We start from the raw sequence: 7347 nt of genomic DNA, 5'->3' as shown, positions 1-7347 counted from the left end.
CCAACTGGCAGAGTCCCTGGGTTGTACTTTTCTATTCTTTTTAAATCTTCACCATGATGGTTCCATTGTGATATATCTAACAACTCCTCCTTAAAAAGCCATGGGCTATATTTTTGTATTGTATCAACGTATGCTCTGACTGCTCTTGATTTTACTGGGATGCCTCCTTCGTCTAACAATTTACTTAACACTCTTTCGGTTTGTTTTTTACTAATTGCTGATCCCGTATTTCTACTATAATACAACCCAGCAAGATAACACCAAAGCAAACCGAGACAGAATCCAATAAAAATGGAACAACAAAATTTCATTATAGCCTTTCTATCCTCCTGACATGTGCATCCGTCCTTTCTCCCTATCTGTTCCTCAGACGTAAATAGTTTTTCCTCAAATGTGAGCGGTTTTTCTTCCGTCTCACTCATCTCCAGGGACTGAAATGTCCATCCTTCCTTTCTCCCTATCTGTTCCTCAGACGCAAATAGTTTTTCCTCAGATGTGAGCGGTTTTTCTTCCGTCTCACTCATCTCCAGGGACAGGCAACTTAAAACAAAAATGAAGCAAAACAAAAGAGTAAACTTAGAATGGCTACCCATCCTCTCGCCCTGCCCTCAGGGGCGAGCAGTTTACTTACCCTCAGTCGCTCCCCGTGGGAGCCACCAAATGCCACAGTCTGGCTGGGCACAATTCAGGAGCCACTTGTCAAAAGAAACAAACTTTATTTTTAAAACTACAAACGCCAAACAAAACAGCTCCTCAGGAAAAACCCTCAGAGCCCAACTGCCACCACCGGCTTCCACACGCCTCTCTCACACACCCACCACCACCTCCCCCAATCCTCCTGCTCTTGAGGCCGATTGGCTAGGTCGCGTGGGCGGAGCCAAAGAAGTCCCCCAATGAGCAGTTCCGTAGTCTGAAGGGCAGGGAAACAGCCCAATGAACATGACCGCAGAGGAGCCAATCAGCTAGATGTTGCTGGGGCCACTGTGAGCCAATCATCAGCTGGCAGCTTGAAGGGCAGGGAAACAGCCCAATGAACATGACTGCAGAGGAGCCAATCAGCTAGATGTTGCTGGGGCCACTGTGAGCCAATCATCAGCTGGCAGCTTGAAGGGCAGGGAAACAGCCCAATGAACATGACTGCAGAGGAGCCAATCAGCTAGATGTTGCTGGGGTCACTGTGAGCCAATCATCAGCCGGCAGCTGGAAGTTTGCTGGCAGCTGGAAGTTTGCTGGGGCCCCTTTGGCTGTGGCTCTCAACTTCCATTGAGGAATTTTATTTGAATTACATTCCTACAAAAAGAAACCCAGGATTTTCCCTCCTACATCTTTGTGGCCCATTATGCCAGCTGAGGTCATTAGTACAAAGAAACCAAACTGATGGGATGAGAACAGATTCTTTTGCCATTTTTCTAGATCATTTAGTTGCACATAAAAATCTATGACCAATTACTCCATACTTGTTTAATCTATCTGTGATGTTCACAACAATTTCCCCATCTCTGTGAGCATCAATGATTTCGAATTCACTAATGTAACCATGCTTCATCATCCCAGTTAGAAACCAGGCAATAACTTTGTAGCACAGCCTAATAAGAAACTGGTGTTTTCCTCTCTTAGGAGTATTATCGGTATCAGCCAAGACATCAAAGCATTCCATAATGGTGACATGGAAAGACGAAAGAGCCCAATGTCATGTTTTGTTGGACACATCTACATTATTTTTTAGTCTAGAATTAGCATAGTCCTACACTAAAGGGATGGCCAATTTGGTGTCTATACTAAATGCTCAGGGTATTTAAGAAAGAGTTCTACATTCTTTCTGCATAACTCATGTCATAAGTTATCTTGGATCTTAATATACTTTTCTCTCTTGATAGATTTTGATTTGTAACAACTTTTTAAATATAATTTGAATTTTTGTTTAACAAATAACAATTATTCATAATTATTCCTTTGATGGATGTAGTAGTTAATATTTTATATGTAGTATCCCTATATATTTACTTCTATTTTTTGAATATTTTACACAGCTTCTGGAAGGACATATATTTTATACTATAGTAATGAGGACAGAGTTTCATAAAAAAATTCAGATATTTGAGAGCATTTTCAGGTTAATAAAGGCAACAATTCATGAAACAGAATTGGTTGGCCTGAACATAGATTGTGTTGAAATAAAGTTGCTCCTAGTCAGATAAAACAATGGTGTGGGGTAATGATCCTTTGATCCTAGTATGAACATAAACTTCCCTGGATTGATTTAAACCGATCAGATGAAAGAAGTATCATTTTGTACTGCTATCAGGTATATTGTAACATGCTCTAATAATCTTCTAAATGATATAACCCAAGTTCATAGTTAACTTGTGATTCTTTGTTTCTAATATATTAAGTAAATATATCAGTATTGATAACTGTCCCACTGCAGTATAAATTCATGTATTAGTCTAGACTAAAGGGTCCTGAGAAACTTCTAGAGTTGCCATTATAGTTATCTACCCAAAAGTCAAGTCAAATGTCCACCTATTCTCTTATAATTTTTTTTTTACATCTCAGGGTATTTTCATAAAATCTTTACTGGTTGACTATAGGTTTAGAATTTCCTATTAAAGAGACAAGTGCTGTCTCACTTATTATTTATAGAAATACTCTGCATGCTGAGGATAAACCAATAGGAGTATTAGTATGGTATGAGGAATGCTTATTTATTGGTAGTAGATTGGTCTGGATTGATGATAAGCACAAATATCTGAGGACATTAAGTTCCAGCTGAATGACTCTCTAAAAGGACAAACAACACTTTCAGAACTAGCTCTTTGATGATCCTATAATACCACTATCAAGTACCCACCACCATTCTTCCTTCCTTCCGTCTTTCCTTCCTTCCTCCTATCCTTCCTTCCATCTTTCCTTCCTTCCTCCTTTCCTTTCTTCCTTCCTTCCTATATCGTAGGATATTTTCATAAAATATTTGAATACAAATTTAGAATTTCTTAGTTAAGAAACAACTGCTTTGTCACTTATTGAATAACTTCTCAGAGAGTATTAGCTATTTTTAGAATAAATAATTTAGGGAGGAAACAAGTGAATAATGAAATGACAAATGTGACAAAAAGTTAAGCAACTGTGAGTTCGTGGCAAAGACTAGAAATGCTGGGATTCCTGTATGATACATAAATAATTATAATAGAACCAACATTGTGCTTCGATTTTAATTTTTAATTGATGTGGTACTTTTCTGATCTGATTTATTTTCTTTCAATTTTGCTATAGGTCAAAGCTAGAATAAGTTATTGACTTCAGAGAAAAGAGGTGAGCAGCTACTTTCATGCTTTTAAAATTCTGTGTATTCAGTGGTCAATGATGTCAGAACTTCAAAGTTTATGAGTTCAGAGGCTCAAAGGAGATTATTTTTATGATAGACATATTTTTTTCCTCATGAATACCCTTAATGGATGGTGAAACTTCATCATTGTTCCTTCTCTTCTTAAAAATCCCTTTTTAGAGCATGCTACAGGGACATTGCTACATCGATGTTCATAGCACCACAATTCACAATAGCAAGACTGTGGAACCAACCTAGATGCCCTTCAATAGATGAATGGAAAAAAAATGTGGCATTTTTACACAATGGAGTATTACTCTGCATTAAAAAATGTCAAAATCATAGAATTTGGAGGGAAATGTATGGCATTAGAGCAGATTATGCTAAGTGAAGCTAGCCAATCCCTAAAAAACAAATGCCAAATGTCTTCTTGATATAAGGAGAGTAACTAAGAACAGAGTAGGGACGAAGAGCATGAGAAGAAGATTAACATTAAACAGGGATAAGAGGTGGGAGGGAAAGGGAGAGAGAAGGGAAATTGCATGGAAATGGAAGGAGACCCTCAGGGTTATACAAAATTACATACAAGAGGAAGTGAGGGGAAAGGGAAAAATAATACAAGGGGGAGAAATGAATTACAGTAGAGGGGGTAGAGAGAGAAGAGGGGAGGGGAGGGGAGGGGAGGGGGGATAGCAGAGGATAGGAAAGGCAGCAGAATACAACAGACACTAGTATGGCAATATGTAAATCAATGGAAGTGTAACTGATGTGATTCTGCAATCTGTATACGGGGTAAAAATGGGAGTTCATAACCCACTTGAATCAAAGTGTGAAATATGATATATCAAGAACTATGTAATGTTTTGAACAACCAACAATAAAAAAAGAAAAAGAAAATTGAAACCATAAAAAAAATAAAAATCCCTTTTTAAATTTTTATTTATTTTAATTTGTTATACATGACAGCAAAATGCATTTCAATTCATAGTATACATATAGAGCACAAATTTTCATGTCTCTGATTGTACACAAAGTAGAGTCACACCATTCATGTCTTCATACATGTACTCAGGGTAATGATGTCCATCTCAGTCCACCATCTTTCCTAAAAATCTCTTTTGAAGTAACTTCAAAAGATAATTATTCCTTTGATAATTTTTAGTTACTGACTTTTTTACCGTTTTGTTTGGTGAAAATAATTTCATTATGAAATTTAAGTGTGGTAAACATTGATTTTTTATCTTTCTCACATTCAGAACTTTGATGTTTCTAACCTTACTTGTACTATAATCATACAATATATTATTCTGATGTCTAATTTATCTCTTTAAATTTAGTTGACTTAAGGTTTTTTAAAATTTCCTAACAGGTTGTCTAATTTTACTAGAGTGATCCAAGATCATTTATTTCACATGCAAGTTTCATTATTCAGATACTAAAGAAAATGTGTACTGTATGTTTACTGCTTTTCATGCATAACACAGTACATAAATCTGTACAAAATAAGCCTGGCTATGGAAATGCTTACTTGTTAGAAGGGTGCTTGTCTGGATTGATGAAGAGAACAATTGTCTGAGGATGCTGAGGGACTCTTTCCAGATAGCAATCTGAGGTCCAGATATGTGACCCTTTAATAGGACAAATAAGACTCTCCAAACCTGGCTTTAATTGGTAACACTTCGGTGACAATAGAATGCCACTGTGAGCATGTCTTTTCTTTCTCTCATAGCAGGTAATAGCATCTTATTCTCTAAGGCAATGTGCATCTTTCAAATGTTCAGTGACTCAAAACTTGCTTCATTTTCTTACACTGAATTGTGCATATTTATATAGAGAAAGTATGTTCTTGAGCAGCAAATGAGGAGATTATTAAGAAGACTGAATTAAGAGTCATGCAACTGTGATATGTACTGGAAATTCCACTGGTATTGCTAAAAGAAAGGAACACTGTCTGACCATATTAAATAATGACCATAGAAACTATTTTAGTGCCTTGATATTTTTACTATTCAATATTTTCTAAAACTATGTCTTTGCTTTTTTCTATCAAGTCTCATGAGATAGAAGAGCTAGAATCGGATCTTCCACTTCAGAAATAGGGGTGAGTAACTAGACCAATATCCTTTGAAATTCATATATTGTGTGTTGTGGCCAAATTTTGAGGTCTCTGTGCTTATCTTTTCAGAATCTTATTTGAGAATATTTTTAAGACATGTCATTTTCCTCAGTGACACACTAACTCAGATTACCTGCATTATTGAGTTCTTACCATTTTCATTCCTTCCTGCTTTTATGGAAAAAAGTAGGATTTAAGATAATTGTTTTAGCAATTTCATGTTGGCTCAAAAATCATTATATTAAAATATAGCTGTGGCAAAATATTTATCAGAATTTCCTCATTTGTTTAATTATTAGAGTTTCAGAATACAGAATCCATGGTTCATAAGTTCTTTGTGGTCATATATATATGGTCATAAACAATATATTTCTGTTTCAATTTAATAACTGAGGATTGACTTAAATTATTTTTTTCATATTTTTGCAAATCAGAAAGTTATTTATGAAACTTTGTTCTCTCATTCTATGACATTATAAGATAGTAATAGAAATAAGAATTGGATGGTTTCTGGAATTTCTGAAATATATCTTGATCATTGAATTGATGACTTGCTGTGTTTGGATGGTACAAATCTATTGAACTGCACAATTTAGAAAGATAAAAAGGTATCTCATCAAACTAATCCAAATATTGGTTCATATATTTCTTAGGATTATTGTCCAGTAGATTGTGTGTTACTTTGTGCTTAATGACAGATCAAAATTGTCCTCTCTTTAACTCAAGCATTTTAAGAAAATCTTGTGGAATATTTATTTATGTATTTTTAACACATTTGTTTATTTTTCTTGCATATGCTTAAAGTCTTTTACTTACATGTTTTTCTCTGTTATGAAAATCATAGTGCAATTATTTCTATACCACATGCAAAGATATTAATTACTCTTAAGGCACTAAAGGCCCACATGCATTGTACAGTTGAAAAAACTTGAGTAATATTGATAAATCAGGTGAAATATAAAGCTAACAGTCAGAACAATAAACTGCTGCAATTTTCAATTCCTTTTCATCATTTGAGTTCTTGATCCACTAAAACTAAACAATGTGGATCAACTTTTAATCCTACTTCCTTAATTTTTCTTTTTTAATTCTAAGATCAAAAAGCTCTAGCCATTAATTACTGCCATTACATTATTTTAAGAAATTCTAAAGATAATCAGAATATTACATGATTTATGACATATTTTGACACTCTCTGCTTTTCAGAGGTAAAATATTTATTTGCTGCATCTTAGGAAACAAATTTTCTATATTAATTTAAATATCTATAAGTCCATCTATCTTTATGTTTTGACTTATCTAACAATCAATTTATTTCATCATAAAAAAGATTCTGATTTGATATATATTTTGGTAGCAATATGTATTGTATAATATCCAGAGGTCAAACCGGTCCTTACATCTGTATGTCAAACACAATAGATATGTCACGGTCCTCAGTAGATCTGAAGTACACCACATTTTCTTTAATTCCTTATTTCCAGAGTAAAGGTTGTTAACACTTTCTTACTACCACAAGATATAATACATTTACAACCAGCATACACAAGGCTTAATGCACTCATGCTTCTGTTTCTATAAATTATTTCTAGAAAGAGTAATGCTTGAAAGGTTTTCTTTAGTAAGCCATAGTCAAATCACCACCCAACATTCAGTTTACCATACTTCAGTAATGTAATATTGAGACAAAGTTATTTATGCTTTATAAATGGAACAGTTAGATAGAATACTCAAATAATATTTTATTATTTAAGATATTTACTTAAGTAATACTTGCTTAAGGTTAACACTACTAAAATAAATTGGAATTAAATAATTGAAACTGACAGTGCTTTTGAAAATAAATGCCATTACAGTAGTACTTATCACTGACAGTCATACTAAGGCAGTCTTTAATTTCCAATTA

General features: G+C 34.5%; 1 non-coding gene across 1 annotated transcript; it reads left to right on the top strand.

The window, feature by feature from the left end:
- Positions 1-4874: 4874 nt before the first annotated feature.
- On the top strand, positions 4875-4941 carry LOC113192471 (small nucleolar RNA SNORD109A). The gene has a single exon (XR_003302019.1). It is a non-coding gene; the product is annotated as a small nucleolar RNA SNORD109A (small nucleolar RNA).
- The last annotated feature ends 2406 nt before the right edge of the window (positions 4942-7347 follow it).

The sequence above is a fragment of the Urocitellus parryii genome, chromosome 6, assembly GCF_045843805.1.
Source record: "Urocitellus parryii isolate mUroPar1 chromosome 6, mUroPar1.hap1, whole genome shotgun sequence".
Lineage (NCBI taxonomy): Eukaryota > Metazoa > Chordata > Mammalia > Rodentia > Sciuridae > Urocitellus > Urocitellus parryii.
This window is presented reverse-complemented; position numbering and strand designations above follow the sequence as displayed.